This window comes from Lepidochelys kempii, chromosome 1 (genome assembly GCF_965140285.1).
Source record: "Lepidochelys kempii isolate rLepKem1 chromosome 1, rLepKem1.hap1, whole genome shotgun sequence".
In the NCBI taxonomy this organism is placed as follows: Eukaryota; Metazoa; Chordata; order Testudines; family Cheloniidae; genus Lepidochelys; species Lepidochelys kempii.
Window position 1 is genome coordinate 76,234,686 of NC_136380.1, and position 16,944 is coordinate 76,251,629.

Consider the following 16,944-nt stretch of genomic DNA (forward strand, 5'->3'; position numbering starts at 1 on the left):
ATAGTTTGCCCACTCTGGTCTAGATAATACTTAGCCCTGCCTTGAGTGCAGGGGACTGGACTAGATGACCTCTTGAGGTCCCTTCCAGTTCTATGATTCTATGATCTCTTTTTATTTCCCAATGATGTGTATATTAGTAATTTCTACTGTTTTATATAATGTTTTGAACTGGAAGAGAGCAACAAGGGGATAGCTCAGTGGTTTGAGCATTGGCCTGCTAAACCCACGGTTGTGAGTTCAATCCTTGAGGGGGCCGTTTAGGGATCTGGGGCAAAAAACAAACAAACAAAGTATTGATAAGCATTTAGTATGCCCTCTTATGTATCCCATTTTTCTTAGATCACTATTCTTAAAATAACCAAAAATCACATCTCTTCAGCTAGATAGTCATATCATTAGGTACACAAAGAAATCAAGTATTTTTATACTGCTCAATTAGTACAAAATACTCATTTGTAAGTAGTAATATATCAGACTGAGTACTATCAGGCATGGGAGAGAAAGAGGGAAAGACACACTGACTAGGTATAAAACATTTAAAATCAGTTTACTTAGGGAAAATCCAGCCGTGACACTCCTGTGGCTGGCAATAATCCAGTTTTACTGAGATAGGCAGGGGGAGCTACACATGAGCTCCCTGTATTGCACTGTTCAGAAAGTAGGGGGGAAGGAGGTATGGGCTGAGCTAGGGGAAGGCTGCTGCATGGATCCTCTGTCCTTCCCTGTCCTGCTCTCAGGCATGGCATGTAAGCACTTGTGGAGCCATTCGACTGAAGTGACCTCTGTAGGGTGGCTATAGGAGAGAATTTCTTCTCTCCCCCCATGCCTGGTATCTGGCCTGGCTTCCAGCATATGTGTGTGTTTGTGCCTTCCGTTTCCTCATTGATATTTTCAAAAGAGCTAGTCTGGAATTAAACTGCATAAGTGAAACCAAAGTTTGGCCCAGCCTCTCAAAATCCTGGATGAACATGAACTAATTAATCAGATATATCCTTTAGTAGAAAATGTTCCACTCAAAACTGCTAGCGACAGGTAGCAGTACAAAGGGTTAAAATATTGATTTTAATCTTCTCTACGTATATATAAGAAAGACATAGTGAATGTACTTGAGAGAGAATCAATAGGAGCTGAGACAGTCAATCTAGACCTCATAAAACTGTCTTTTTCCAGTGATAAGAATGCAAACTCATCCTTACAATAATTTCATTGACTTCAATGGAGTCATACCAGGGTTAAATTTGGCCTTTGGGGCCTGGTTCTCCACTGCCTTGTACCTTTGGATAGTGATTTACAAATGTGCAAAGTGAATGTATACTACTCCAGTGATTGTTTAACATCCACTTTGCAAAGGTATAAATGACTACACAAGATTCAAACCAGGGGAAGATCATACCACTTAAACTGAAAGCCACCAAGGCCATATTGTAACAAAGACTGCTTCAACGGAAATGGCTCTAAAGTAAGTTAATTGCAAGTGCAAGAGCTTTGATAAACTGCACTTCAAGACTTGCAAATTCCATGTGACAGTAGATCAGCTAATTCTATATTATGGATTAGGGTCTTAAAGATACTTGTAATAACTTTGAATATTAATGTTCACATGTTTGTAGAAACCTAGGTTTGACACAATCTTCCCATCTATAAAAATAACATCTGAATCACTATAGCACAAATCCTAAATGATTACTCAGGTGAAGTCGTGAAGGACAGTAAAGAAATAAATAGATAAACAATGCAACACATTCTTCATTCTGTTCAAACCATGATATCTTTTCATTCCACTTTAATTCAGGTCAAGAAATTGCCAAGACTCTGCAGTAATCATTCTATTCCTCATTTTTTCCCCATCTCCAGTATAAACTTTGCTTCACATGACAGGTCACTGAAAACAAATGTTCACTTAGGTGCTGTAAAAGAGTCTTAGTAACCGTTAAAATGCTAGTGACTCAAATTTCAGAGGCACTGAGCCCCCAAAGCTCTCATTTATTTCAATGGCATTTTATAAGTCATGATTCTCTACTGCTGGCACATTCGATAGTCATTGACTGTAAAATTCTACCATTCTGATCTGCTAACTATTCACATGCACTTTGTACAGAAGTAAATGAATACCCAAGGTGCAAAGCACATGAGAATTAGACTCTTGCATTTTTGTGGGGTTTTTTTGTTCACTGGAGCTTGAAAACAAAGGCCAAGATTTGGGTGCCCAACATGAGATAATTTTAAAAAAAAATGATTTTCAGAGTGTTTCAACATTCAACTGCTGAATATCTGCCCTTTTAAGGTATCTCAAGTTCAGTAGCCAAAAATCAAGGTATCTAAAATAACTTTTGAAAAGCCACTTTTGAAATCTTCACCAAAGTTCTTATGCCTAACTCACTCTCTTAGAAAAGAGAAATAAATGTGTTATATCATGCATAAATAATATTAGAACTTAGAAATTTCTATCACTTCATGAGAGCCATATTTCCCGGTATACATAATTTTGCAACAGGATTTTATGTCTGCTGTAAAGGCCAGAGAGAAATAAGTGGAAACCTTGCGTACAAATGGTGTAGTGACCCTTTGTAATGGTAGCAATATTTAAAAGCTCCAGCATCCAAGCCCACTTCATATATTGTGTGATAATGTAAAAGGGGGGGGGGGATTTGTAAACATTAAAGCATCCCCAGTATTTATATAACCCTGTAATTACTGCTCTTCATCATTATTCAGATAACTTCCATTTTTTTTTTCATTGTATTTCTGGAAAATAAGGCATCTGTTGTACAAGGCTAGCCAAGAATAATCAGCTCATTACATATACAGAACTACACAATGATTATCCTTGTACTGAGGTGAAATAGTTGTTCAGAAGGAAATAAAAGTATTACAAAGACTGTTGTGTGCTGTTTCTGAAAACAAGGGCAGCGAGACCATCTTTTTCTTTATGCTTATAATGTACATTTTTCAGTACATTTGTAATGTTATTCATTTAAAGATGTCTAAATAGCCTCTAATTCAATATGAATACTACTGTGCAATAAGATCTGTTCTCAATTACTGGTTAGTGCTTGGGTAATATCTGCATCGTAACGTATCAAGAACAGGTCCATATTATAGGATTTTTGCTATTTGGCATGTACTAGGTGTGAAAATACTGTTAAATTAGCCAGCTCTCTGTCGGTATGTGGACACTTACAATGACATCCACAACATCTATGCATGAGAGTGGGCTCCAGCTGTCAAGAATTCATAGTTATTAGACTGCAAGTTATAGAGAGATATGGAATCAAAGTGAAATCCTTCTAAAATCACTACAAAGAGAGAAACTGACCTTGGTTGAATTTTTAAGCGAGGGAATGAAGAACAATGGGATGTGAGGGGAGAGCTATTACTAAAAATAAAGGATATGCATTATTAGTTGATACCTTAAACAAAATTTTGAAATGCTAAGCTGTATGAGACAAGAACTGAAATGGTTTGACTAGGAAAGCAGATACACACTGTATGTTATAGTTTCTTTCCAGACAGGGTTTGACCAGAGCTACTGAGCCATACAATGCTGTATACACCTGTGCAACTTTCTGTTGAAGATGCTAATGTCTTGGCTGCTTTCCTGTCTGATATGATAATGAGTACAGTCATGCATCTAACATCAAATACTTTCCAGGGTACAAAAAGGGGGAAATTGACACATTGAGGCTAGGAATTCATGGGCTGGGTTTCATATGCTGAGCTGAATCATTCTTGACAGACTGTCAAGATGCCTGGCAGACTGAGCAATTGAAAAACTGAAGCCAAGAGACACCTTTGTTATCTGTGATCACACAGTTGTGCCATATCTAGTTCTTTTCTAATTAAGGCTAGATATGCCTTTGTACTATTTATAATTAGCTTAAGTGTATATTAAAAAAAAAACAGGTTCAGATCTTATGGTCTTACACAGCTCGAGATACTTACTAGGCCATCCATCCCATGGGAAAGGTACAATGAACCTTCAGGCTCTAAGAAGTAGTAGCAAAGGGAGGGTCCAGACGCTACAATTGATGCTAGGACTGAGATCAGCAGGAAAAGCCTAAAATACTACATAAGAGTACTTCCCTGCCACACATGGGTTCTTTCCGTCCAGACCAGGTGTGTCTCTGTTTTTCTGTTAGGGTTCCTTCCTTTCACCAAAAGTGTGTGGGGAAGGAAGCCACTGGAAGTACAGAAGAAAGGGATGCAAAGGTAGCAGCTCCTGAAGAGCCAGCTTCTGAGCAGACTTGAGAGTAGTTAACAGCACTCCTAGCTCCTGTCTGGTGCTGCCAGAATCATTAACTCCTGCAGACAGGGAATGACAGCAATTGCTCATTTAAAATAAATAAAAGATAATCTGGCAGTAACCATATTATCCTGAGCTTCCCTCCTTCTATGCATGTGCCTTGGTAGACCACTTCAAAGGAGACTCTGTTCATGAGATGGCCATTTTGTTTTGCTGTCTCAAGTGGTTCAGACAAGGTTTGGCAATATGTTCAAGTTTTTGTGTCCATATCAAAATTGAACAGAACCTGAAAACCTATAGAGGATCACACACAGTTTTTATTCTCTTCCTCTGGTGGACCATTTTAATTTTTTCACTGTATTTTTACATCACTGCCTCTAGGGGTGAAAATAGGTACACTATTTTAAATGGGACAAATTCCACTCTCAGTCATAACATGTTTAAGAACCAGATTCTGGCCTCAGTTACACTGGTGCAGCTCTATTATCTGCAAAGGCCAACCCTTTATATTTACACGGATATAAGCGAGACAAAAATCTGGCCCAGTAGCTCCAGCTCTTGGATTTTACAGGCCTGATGCTGATGAGGATCAAGAATAACTTCACTGAAATGATTTAAGTTACAATGGTGTAAAACCATTGTTAAAGAGCAAAAATCAGGCCCAACAAGTAAAATAAAGATTTATTGCGGACTACTGTTGCCCTGCTTCCTAAATTAAGTATGTTAAATAATCTCTCAACAAATTATATGTTAAAGATTTCTATAAGATTTTGAGATGCATTCTCAAGTATTCCCTTAAGAAAATAGGTAATGAATGTATTACTAGATAACCTATTTTTCATGTTCAGGGCTATATTAAGTAGGTTATATATAAGGAGGAAAAATGACCTCAAAATAACTAATTAGCCATATATGGTGTCATCCTGGTGATTAATATTCTTCCTGAAAAATATGACATATCAGCAATGTGTATACCATTTTCAACTGGTAATAGATCTATTTTTGGTCTAATCACTTCATGGCATCTAGATAATACTATCAATCAATCTTGATAATCAGATGTAGCCTATTCTGGACCAGCTATTAATGCCATCAGTATATCTCCTCTTAAAATACTAGGTTTCCAAGGAAAGACAGAGTAATGCCTTTGGAGAGGGAGGTTGCTTGGAAAGTATATCATAGAATAGAAAAAGCCATGAAACCTACTGAGTGTGCCAAAATGTTTTCCAACAGTCCTTGGTGAGAGGTCAAAGGTGTTGATATTAATGATAATATTATTTTGGAGCTTCGAAGTAGAAACATAAATGGAGTACATCTCTTCCCCCCGCACCCCAACACCATCCTCTGAAGTGTACAGATTAGTTGCTGTCTCTTGAAAGGTGCTGAGTAGCTGGTCAGTATCAGGCCCACAATTACTTCAATTACCTCCCTGTAATAACTCCTAGAAATAATGTCCACAGCAGCAAGACTTGGTTATTCTGTATAAGGTAAGCAGTAGTCCTTCATTGGAATACTTTTCCCTCTACATACCTTTTCCACCCTCAACTTGCTAAGATTCAATGTGTATACAACTTGTCTACATGCCTGTGAAATCTCAGTTTTTCAGTGGAGTTACACCAGTGTAAAATTGGAATAATGCTCTTGTGAATCAAACCTTATGTATTTGAGTATAACTTTGAGAAAGTTTAAATGAAACCTAACATCCATAAATCCTTACACACACATGCAACTAGCAGATTTGATTATAATTAATTGTCGTCTGCCTAGGAGCTAGTGGTAGCCCACGCATAACTTTGAAAACTATTAATTCACAAGATGACACAGTTAAATATTTCATTCATTTAACTGTTCTGTACAGTTGAACATTCACAAGTACTGTTGGCAAGTATGAAACATTTAGACAATTTTTTTTCGGTGGGGAGTAGTCTTCAAAAAAAATCCACAGAACTTTTTCATGTTTTTTAATGAGAAACTAAAGAACAAATAAAAAATGTGATTTTTGATTATCTAGAAATCAAACACAAATTTTCAAATGAAAAGAAAAGTGTTTATATAGACAAACAGAACAGCCCAAATGGATAGGCCATTTTTGGCAGTTTTATATTGCATTTAAATTTTTCAATAAGAGTGATTAGCAAGGGGTGAGGGGGATTCAAAATGTCTCAGTGACTTAGGAGCCTATGTCTAATTTTTTTTTAAGAGAGAATTAGGCACTTGGGAGCCCAAGTCTCATACTCTTCATGTTAAGTGCCTATGTAACTTCTGAAATTCAGATTTAGGTTACCAAGTCACTTAGGTGCTTTTGAAAATTCTACCCCAAGTCAATTTCACCAGCAATTACATCATGAAAGATAAACCAAATGCAATCAGGACTAACTCCAGAGCAGAAGAAGGAGTCTAAAACTGTCAAGAATTTCAGCCACCTCCAGAAAATATCAGTGGGAATATGAGATTTGACATTTCAGTGCAATGAGGTTGAACAAAAAGGTCAAGAGTCAAAAATCTGAGCAGCTGGGGAACAAAAGAGGGAAGACTGTAGGAATAAGGTATGATGACAACACAACAACAGTATTTCCAGAAAGGTGCCCAGTTTCAAAATCTGAATGCAATAGACACTATAAATAAGAGCATTGTGTAAATATTCTGAACAGGCAGAAGTTGTACATTGTGAAAAGGAACTGGAGAAAGGAGATACATCCCCACTGAAGGTTGGTGCACATTACACTACAATACAGAATAACCTGATCAGGATCCCTCAGCTGAGCTGCTCTAAATGTAATCCACTTAGTTACACAGGTGTGCTCAGTATACACTGACTTATTCAGTATATTTAATAACTTATGGCTCAGATACATAGCTGATTCGCTTATTCCACTTTCGGCTGTCATGGCTGGGCTATGAATTATAACCTGTAAAGTAATCCTATTTAGTAGAGTCATTGATATCAATCTTCCTAAAACACTTCACAAATAAGTCTGCTTATATAATGTCCCCTTTAAGAATAATGGTTTGATAGAAACGTATTTTAAACAGCTCCTCACGGACATAATGGAGAAATTCCAATTCTAAGGACTATTATTACAATCCTGTGGTATTAGTCTGCTGTTCGTGCTAAACCTAACAGAACAAAGGACATACAGCAGCTCAAATTAGCACCTAAGTAATTGTTATGTACACCTGCTCTGCAAGTCAGCAAAGCCAAATCTCACCTCTAGCTTCCCTCTCCAAAACTCAGTTTTCTTACAGTTGTCTTCCTGCATCTGTTGCTACATATAGGTAACTCTACAGCAAACAAAGACACTCCTCAGCACGCTGTCAAAGTTACAGACTGACTTACACCTCTGGGGAAAGCAACTGCAAAAATTACCAAAGATATCAGATAAAGTGAGTTAACTTTGCAAATTAAATAATACACCTAGGAAAAGCATGCCAACCCAACCAAGAAGGTGAAAACAACCTATGTTTAAGGAGCATAATTAATATACTACACAGTCATTTATGACTCACACAGTTTATAAGTCATCTTATAAATAATTTATGATGAAAGCCTGGGTTCTGCAATGAGTTCCTCATAGCTGTAGGCTGACCCTTGCATCCATACCCTGCCCATTGATTTTGATAAGGCTCCTCAGGGGTGAAGGGATTTGCTCACACAAAGTGCCATTGCAGGATCTGGGCCTAACAAAGAAACACAGTATGAATGTGTTTATTCTTACTTCAACAAGGCTTCATAGTCTTATTCACACAACCTTCAACAATAACAAATATACTGGAACTTAAACTATCTAAACAAGCCAACAGGCATTTCTCCTGAGTCTTTAAACACACCTAAATCAACACTTTAGGACAATGACTTATACTAACCTCCCACCACACTTCAGCACCTTTAGTTTACATACTATGTCCATATAAATCTGAAATTGACATTGTAATCTATGGACTCCATTGCAAGAAAGGATCTTGTATTACGGGTTATTCACAAACCTTCATTAGAAGTCAGCCATTATATTAAACAACATTTGCTAGTAACACAGTATTGTATATGATATACTCCTATTTGCCCAGAGATTTGATCCTGCAGCTCCAAATCTACTAGGAGAGCTAAATAAGTGCACCCAGCAGCGCACTTGTTAACAGTTATCTTCTCAGCAACAGGAAAGTGAAGACTGTTGAAAAATACATCAGGTACTTACCAGCAAGAAGACATAACGATTCAATACTCAGGTACAAAATGACCATGCAAAGGCTACAGTTGTTTGACTCTGCTGAATTTAAAGGGCCAGTCCCAGAAAGGCATGCTGGGAAGAAAGTTCCTATAAAATGTCAACTCTTCACAGTACTTACTTGTGAGGACCTAGGAAATTGTTAAGGAAGGAAGAAAAGAACAGTTTCTATAAAGTAGAATATTCTTTTAAGTGGGAAACAGTGCAGGGCGGGGGAAGTAGATATTAATGAATAACATGTTTAAGTGCCTATGTTTCTTTGAAAGTCAGTAATAAGACTGAGGCTTCTTAGGTACTGTTGAAATTTTTTCTCAGTGTCTACTTTTGACAACCGCTCACATGTGCTTCTTTAATACTGAAAGTGGCTACTTTAAGTGTTTCTAAAGTTACATAGGGAAAAATTTGATAATTGAAAAGATAATAGATACAGGAATTTACGTCTATTACTTTTATAATGCTGTGCAAAGTTTTCTAAGTATTATTTACCAATAGTTAGTTGTGGAGGAAAATAAAACAGAGAAATCATAACTGGGGCAAGGACCCAGAGAAATACAGTAGTAGAGCCAGTATTTGAAACCAGTTATCCTGGATCTAGTTCTTTATCATACAATCAGCATGGTACAGGAAATAGAGAGAGACAACTTGAAAATATGTAACTCTTTCACAAATCAAACTAGTATCATGTTTCACTAAAATGCAGCCTGGAATGATCTTGGGTTACAGGAGCTGGCTAAATGTGCTTCTTAAATAAAGCTTTTAGGATTGCCGGGTGTCCGGTCTTCTAACAGAATGCCAGGTTGAAAAGGAACCCTAGCGGCTCTGGTCAGCACTGCTGACCAGGCCATTAAAAGTCCAGTTGGCAGTACAGTGGTCTAAGGCAGGCCACCGACATATCCCTGCATCCTTTAGGCAGAGGGGCAATCAGGGAAGCTCCAGGAACCACGACCAATGAGAGCTCTGGGGGTGGCACCTGAGGGCACAGGCAGCATGCAGAGCCCCCAGGTCCCTGCGCCTAGGAACTGGATATTCTGGCCATTTTCAGGAGTCATTCAGAGCTAGTTAAAGTGAGTGAGGGTTGGGGAGAGCAAGCGACGGAGGAAGGGGTTATGGAGTGAGTGGTGGTGGGGCTTCAGAGAAGGGGCAGGGTAGGCCGGGGTGTTTGGTTCTGTGCAATTAGGAAGTTGGCAACCCTATTTCATCTTATCAAAACTTGAAACCTTGTTTAAAAAATTGTTAACCTATCTTTCATAAAAGCTCCTCAGTCAATAATGTTAAAGGCTTATTGTACTGTTATACAACCAAATCTATATTCAGCAAGCCCGAAGACTGAATATGATCTAGAGATTTATTTGCAAAGTGTGCAGTGATCTGTGTATACACTTGTCCTGATGCTGTTCCCCTTGACTTTGAGTATGCAGAGGAAAATATTCGTGACATGTTGTGTTGATTTGGCACAGTAGGAACCAACTCAAGGACTTTCCATCTGCTTTAAGTATAATAAACTGCTTTTTTTATTCCTGGGAGTGTTATGTGTATTTTTCAGAAAGCATTATTGCAAGTGTCTCTTTGAGCAAGGGGTCCCACTCTTATTAAGGAGTGATCCTGAGGCAAGATACAGTAATAGGATACTTCTGACTATACAACTGAGAGGGTGCAGGGATAGCTGTGTTCCACTTTCAATGTCAAATCCTCCTTTATACTTAACCTGGAATCAGGGGTGAAAGTAACTTAAAGGACTTACCGGTACTCCGGAGTCCTTGGGAGGGGGTGTGGCCTCAACCGGAAGAGGCGGGACCTTTACATCCCCAGGCCCTTTAAATCAAGATGGGACTGTGGTAGTGGCAGATGGGAACCCCTGGCCCTTTAAATCACCGCCGGAGCCCTGCTGCCACTACCCCAGGGCTCCAGCGGCAGGCCTCGCGTGGCAATTTAAAGGGCTCCGGAGGGTAGAGGCAGTGGGAGCTTCAGGCCCTTTAAATTGCCACCCGAGACCTGCTGCCAGAGCCCTGGGGTAGCAGTGGCAGCCGGGTGCTCCAACGGCGATTTAAAGGGCCTGGAGCTCCCAGCCGCAGCGGAGCCCCGGGCCCTTTAAATTGCCACCGTGACCCCTAGGACTCCAGCAGCAGGGCTCAGGCAGCGATTTAAAGGTCTGGGGCTCCAGTTACCGCTACCGCCACGGGTCCTTTAAATCATTCCCGGAGCCTGCCGGAGCCTACCCCAGGACTCTGGCAGGCTCCGGGGACAATTCAAAGCACCCGGGGCGGTAGCGGCTACCAGAGCCCCAGACTCTTTAAATCGGCCCTAGAGCCCTGCTGCCGCTCCGGTGGCGATTTAAGGGCTCAGGTCGGTAGCTGCGGCAGGAGCCCCGGACCCTTTAAATTGCCGCCTGGGGAAGTCTCTCTTTGCCAGTATGCCGTGGCGGAGCATACCGGCTTACTTTCACCTCTGCCTGGAATGTTCTATAAAAGAGACTGTAATAATGGGGAGACAGCAGCCTCCCTTATAACTGTAAGTTCAGGGGCTAGGGGACTGACATGGAATGTGGGAGGCATCAATTCAACTCTCTTCTCCCCACCATGAGAACGGATTTGAACAGGCGTTCCCCATCTTTCAGGTGAGTGCTTTAACCACTGCACTCCAGCATCATTCTCGCTCTTTTGCTGGGCCAATTATTTTTTGCTGGGCCAACTGTTTAATACAAATTGGAACAGCTTCAACAGGAGATATTGAAAAAGACCCATAACAGAATATTCCATGCCTCTTCCATAGAACTGAACCTAGGATTACACTAAACACTAGGATAAAGTTTTAAAGGGAGGCCACCATTGCCTCCTCCCCACCATCCGGGCCATTTTGCATGGAGTAAGGTGTGCTATAAGCATGACTACCAGATTGGCCCTGCAAGCAAAATTGGCATAACCCCACCTATCTTTACCTGGTTTAAAATCAGGCTTTGGTGTGCGATTGGCATTGGACACTTACCTGAGGCAGAAGTGTGCATGCCAAGAGGCAGAAACTTAGGTGCATAGAGGACTTTTACGGCAGAAAAATTTAGACACCAAGTGAGTTTAGATGCCTAAAGGGTTAGACAGTAGCCGAGTGGGGTTATTGTAGATTGCAGAATTGCCTAAAGTTGGGGTTTAGACGCCTTTGTGGTTCTGAGCCATAAAGGATTACATTTCCAATAGCATATGGCACTTAGACAATTTCAAACAGAATAAATTTATTAATTCAAAATATACTGTAGCTTCCAACCAACCCACCCCACAAACAATCTGAAGCATTCGCTATGCAATATGTATGTACTGTAATTAGTGAAGTTAGAAATAACTCAGTGAATTTTAATTATATTTCAAAAATTTGCTTAACAGTTAAGCATTTTATGGTAGCCAATGTTAGCTTGACATACATCAATAGATATTATGTAGCTGAGGCATGAGTCCAATATGACTGATGTGAGTTCAGTTCACAATGATGCATAAAATAGGAATTATTATTCCTATTTATTTGCATTGTGTTAGGACCCAAGGACATGAATCATGATGGGAGCTGCATAGTGTTAGGCACTGAACACACACAGAAGCCTTGTTTATTCTATGGTGGTAAGTCAACCTAAGTTACGCAACTCCAGCTATGCAACTAATGTAGCTGGAGTTGACAAAGCTTAGATTGACTTTCTGCGGTCTGGGTTGATGGGAGACACTCTCACGTTGACTTACTTTAAGCTTCTCTTTCTAGTGGAATACTGGAGTCTACAGAAGAATGATCTGCGGTTGCTTTAGCAGGTCGAACTGCTAAATCGACCACCAGTGCATCAATCGCCACAGTGTCAATCCCCAGTAAGTATAGACATGCCCAGAGAAACTCTGTACTCTGAAAAACCTTAAATTCTAGAGAAAGACAAAAATGGACATATGTGTGGGGAAAAGACCTGTACCATGCAAACAAGATAACTGAGGGGATGAATGTGTGTTTTGTTAATTCCATTGCTTTTTCTAATTAATATTATTTATTCATTTATTTTTATTACTTTGTATAGGGTAGGCGGCAGGAAAAAGGAAGAAAAGGGAAGAGATGCTGAGAGGGAAGAGAGAGGAAAGGGAAAAGAAGGGAAAGATGAACAGGAGCAGTGAGGAAAAGAGGCTGATACGAGAGGAGAGAAGAGGAATTTGGACACACCACCAACCAGAAAAAATAAAAAATGTGCATAGTTTACCCTATAGAAACAGTCTGCTTATGGCGTCACTCCTGTTCCACAGCTATTCCCAGTGGACCAATGTTTTACTTCACTCTGGTTGCACAGCCTGCCAAGGATATTAGTTGGCCATGGAGCTGTGACCCCAGATACGTTGGTGCAGTTCACAGAATTCCTCCCCTTGTACTTGCCACTTCTGTGGCTAGAGAGAGACATTGGCACACATTACCTGGATTGTGCCTGGTTGCAGACCCTCTTCTGGCTACTTCTGAATCTTCTGCTGAGGTCCCGGCTGCACTTTTCCCCACACTTCCTCATTTTTATGCACACCTTATCTGTGGACCCACAAAGTTGCGAGACCTCATCATCAATCTCCTCCTAGCACTGACAAAGATAACCATCCACCAGACCAGGAGAAAGAAGGTCGATGGGCAGTTTCTCAGTTACTGTGGGGACTAGTTCTATCCCTTATTCATCTCCAGTATCTGGACAGAGTTCCTCTGGGCAGATCTCCTTCATCGACAGATGGGCACTGTCCAGGGTTCTCTGCTCACTGTTTGCATCTAGTCCGCTTATTTTGAAACCATGACCTTTGCTCCTGTCACTGTATTCTCTCTTTTTTTCTCCCCTGGAATCAGTTGTTTTCTGGTCTCTGGGGGTGGGCCTTTCATTGTAGGTGGGCTTACATCCGCATTCCCAGGATGCAAATAGGTCTGTGCCACAGCTATTGTCTGTTGCTGGGGCTATTCCTATGGCTTCCAGGGACTGGCTCCACATCATTAGGTCTAGTATTGCTTCCTCCAACTGATGCGGCTCTGTAGATAATAAGGGACGAACAGCCTCAATTAATATGAAATGATATCACTGAAAATCATATTTATTATGAATGCACTAAGCTCGAAAGGGTTTTTCTGGCTATATTTTTTTCTGTTCTTACAGAAAACAAAATGACACGCAGCAGTTCTTTACTGGAAAGGAAATCAACATTGAACAATACCACTGTTGTAACTTGAAATAAATGATAATCATACAAAGCAGATCTAAAGCAGAGTAATATTTTGTATTTTCTAGTGTTTCTAACAAAACCAGAACAAAATAGTTTATTGGAGCCTTAAGTTTGAATTTATAAAATTTGGAATTTACAATCACTAAATAGTTCACAGTTTTATGATTTACATCTGTGTTTAAATAAATCCACCTAAATTATACAGAAGTCTCCCTTATCATAGGCAGATCCTATTTGAACACTTACAAAGTGATAACAATGAGCTCCACTGGACTATAAAGATTTAGATAAACAAATTGAGGGTTTTCTCCATGTATCCTAGTTGGTGGTTTTTTTCTCTGAATTTGTTTGCCTTTCTGCTTCTAAAGGATCATGTTTATGACCTTAAACTAAAAGTAAGAGAGATGGATAAGTCAATCCTTGACACTTTCCCACAAAGACCAGACCATCTGGACTCTTTGTATTTGTAACAGGTGCTTTTGGGACTTAGAGCCTAATTCTGGCCCAGATTCTGTTCTGTATGGGTGACTCTGCTGCTCTGTGCAATTGTGCATTGCATTAATTGAAGAGACTGGAAAAGGCCAAGTACGGTAATTAGTCAGTTGATCATGCAGAAAACAGACTCGTGGCTGAGTGCCACAAAACGTTGAATGCACAGATGTACAGTACCATCAACTTTTGCTCTCTGTGGTACCCAGCTAATCTATGGCAAGTAGAGTAAAGATCTGTCTTAGTCCAGGTTTTCAGTCTCTTGGAAACAACAACATAAATTTCTTAACCACTGGGAAGAGAAAATGGTGCGTTTGACTGACCTAAAAAACAAGCCACATAAGCAGAAAATCATCAAAACAGTAAAAACACCAGATGGGCCAAATATGCTAGTGAGGATTTTAGGCTTCAGACTGAACTCAGATTTACCTAAAAATCAGTCAGTGTGCATAAAAAAAGTTCTGGAACTTGTACGATTCCAAACTTAGTATAACACTCTTTTGTAATATAGCAGAAATTCTCAACCTTTTTCTTTCTGAGGCCCACCCAACATGCTATAAAAACTCCACAGCCCACCTGTGCTACAACAACTGTTTTTCTGCATATCCAGTAGATTAAAAGTCAGGGCTGGCATTAGGGGGTATCAAGCAGGGCAATTGCCTGGGCATAATGCCACAAAAGGCCCCGCGAAGCTAAGAGGCCCAGGCTTTGGCTTCAGCCCTGCACAGCAGCGCTTGGGCTTTCTGCCTGGGGCCCCAGAAACTATAAAACCATCTCTACTCTCTAGTTTATTTTGGCGGACTCCTGACACCTGCTCGGAGACCCCATAGGGGCCTCGGACCCCTGAATGAGAACCAAAATAATAAAGTACATTTCTTTAAGCATGTTCAACTCCCCTTTTCTGGTCAAGTTAACATTAGAAGCCTTCATTTACTTACTATAGCAATATGTTCACAATTACATTGAATTTACATATATGTCCCACCCTAAGCCTAGATCTCAGTGAATCAGACCCAGCCAGAGTGTTCCACGCAACCGCCAATAGGAACTCTATTCCTAAAGCCTCAATCCTGCAAGCGCAAACATACTTAACTTGCTACCGAGTAGTCCCATTGATTTCACACATTGTGTCCACTGATGGGATCACTCACAGTAGTAAAATTAAGCATGTGCATGTTTGCAGGGTCAGGGCTTTAGTTCTTTCCTTCATCAGACCCATTTCTAATATGCTCGAGGGTGGGCACTGGAAGCCTGAGTGACTCACATCATACCATCAATTTTTAAAGGAGAATTTCTCACTGATTTCAAGTTTGGATGTTAAAAATGATGGCAAATCTAACTCAGAATGTCCTTCTTTCTGAAGTCTAGTTTAGCCATTTCCAAACTTTTTGACTGGACTTAGGGAACATAGTGCTCTAGAAACTGGTATGGAATTCAGTGGTGCTACATTACTGTATCCCAGCAGAGGATCTGGCCCTTAGAGTTCTTTCTTTTCCAAGGTCAGATTAATCCTCATCTCATTGTCTCCCGGAAAAGAGGTTCCAGAGCACAGACATTTTCTTCTTTTGTCACACATAGAAGCTGCCAGCCTCTTCCTGATGTAGATGCTCTGGGGTTAGGGAAGGACAGGGCCAGGATTTCAAGATAGATGTGTGTTTCTTTAAGCCAGACATTCTGAAATGGAATATTTAGAACTGTTCATTGTTTTGTACTTATTTACCTTCAGAATACGAGTTTGCTTTAGGAGCTGCATCTGCAATAAAGGAGCCAATAGCAGAGGGAAGAAGCAGCAAATCATTTGGGCTGTAAATATTCAGACTTATTTTACAGATAATGATGGAAAGATTAATTATGCCTGATCAATTAGAGAAAAAAAGCTAGGGAAGGAGTGGGAAGAGAGAAGTGAACCTTAAAGTTCAGCTTGTTTGATATTTTGGTTTTGAACATTGCTCATCTGCTCTCCCTACCTGTTTCCTTTGCATGAGCAGGCTGGGGATTCAAGGATTGAGCAGGCTGATCATCCTCGAAAACTTCAATGAGCATTGTGTATATCAAGTTCCAGGGATTATTTGTCATTTTATGTGGCATATTTCAGTCCCCTACCTGGTAATATGAAGAATGGAGCTGAATGACAGCACAAAGAGATGATGTGATGTGTTTGTTGCTGATTCAAAACAGAATCCCAGATCTCATTTTAAACGCACTGGACTTGAAAGTGTCGTACCACCCCTCTTTGTATAGGGAGAGATATAAATATAAATATATACGGATACCAGTATTTTTTCAGTCATGATGATTTGCTGGGGAATATATTCCTATCAAATGCATCATGACTGAAAAAATACTGATTGCCTCAGTAAGATGACAGATATTAGGAACTGGTTTATTCTGCAGTTGCTGTATAACGTTCATTTGCCACCAGAAATGAACAGGCAATGGGCTGGATTCTGTTGTCAGCTAATACCAGTGTGAATCTGATTGAGCTCTGTTAAAGCAGTGGAGTTACTAAAAGTTCATACTGCTATGTAAATAGGACAAGAATGATTATCATGGAATGCTGGGAGGGTGCACGTAGTGATCATGAAAGGCGAGGAGGTTGCAGGTATGAACAGTGAAGATGGCAAGTACACTACGACATCTTTTATTCTTCAATACCTGTTCAACATAAGTATTTGCTTTATTTTATTCACACCTGTAAACCTGAAAATATTAATATTAGCCTAATAATTAAAGATATAAAGAACTAAATTATTTTCTGTAACACTGGTATAAATCTGGCATAACTCCA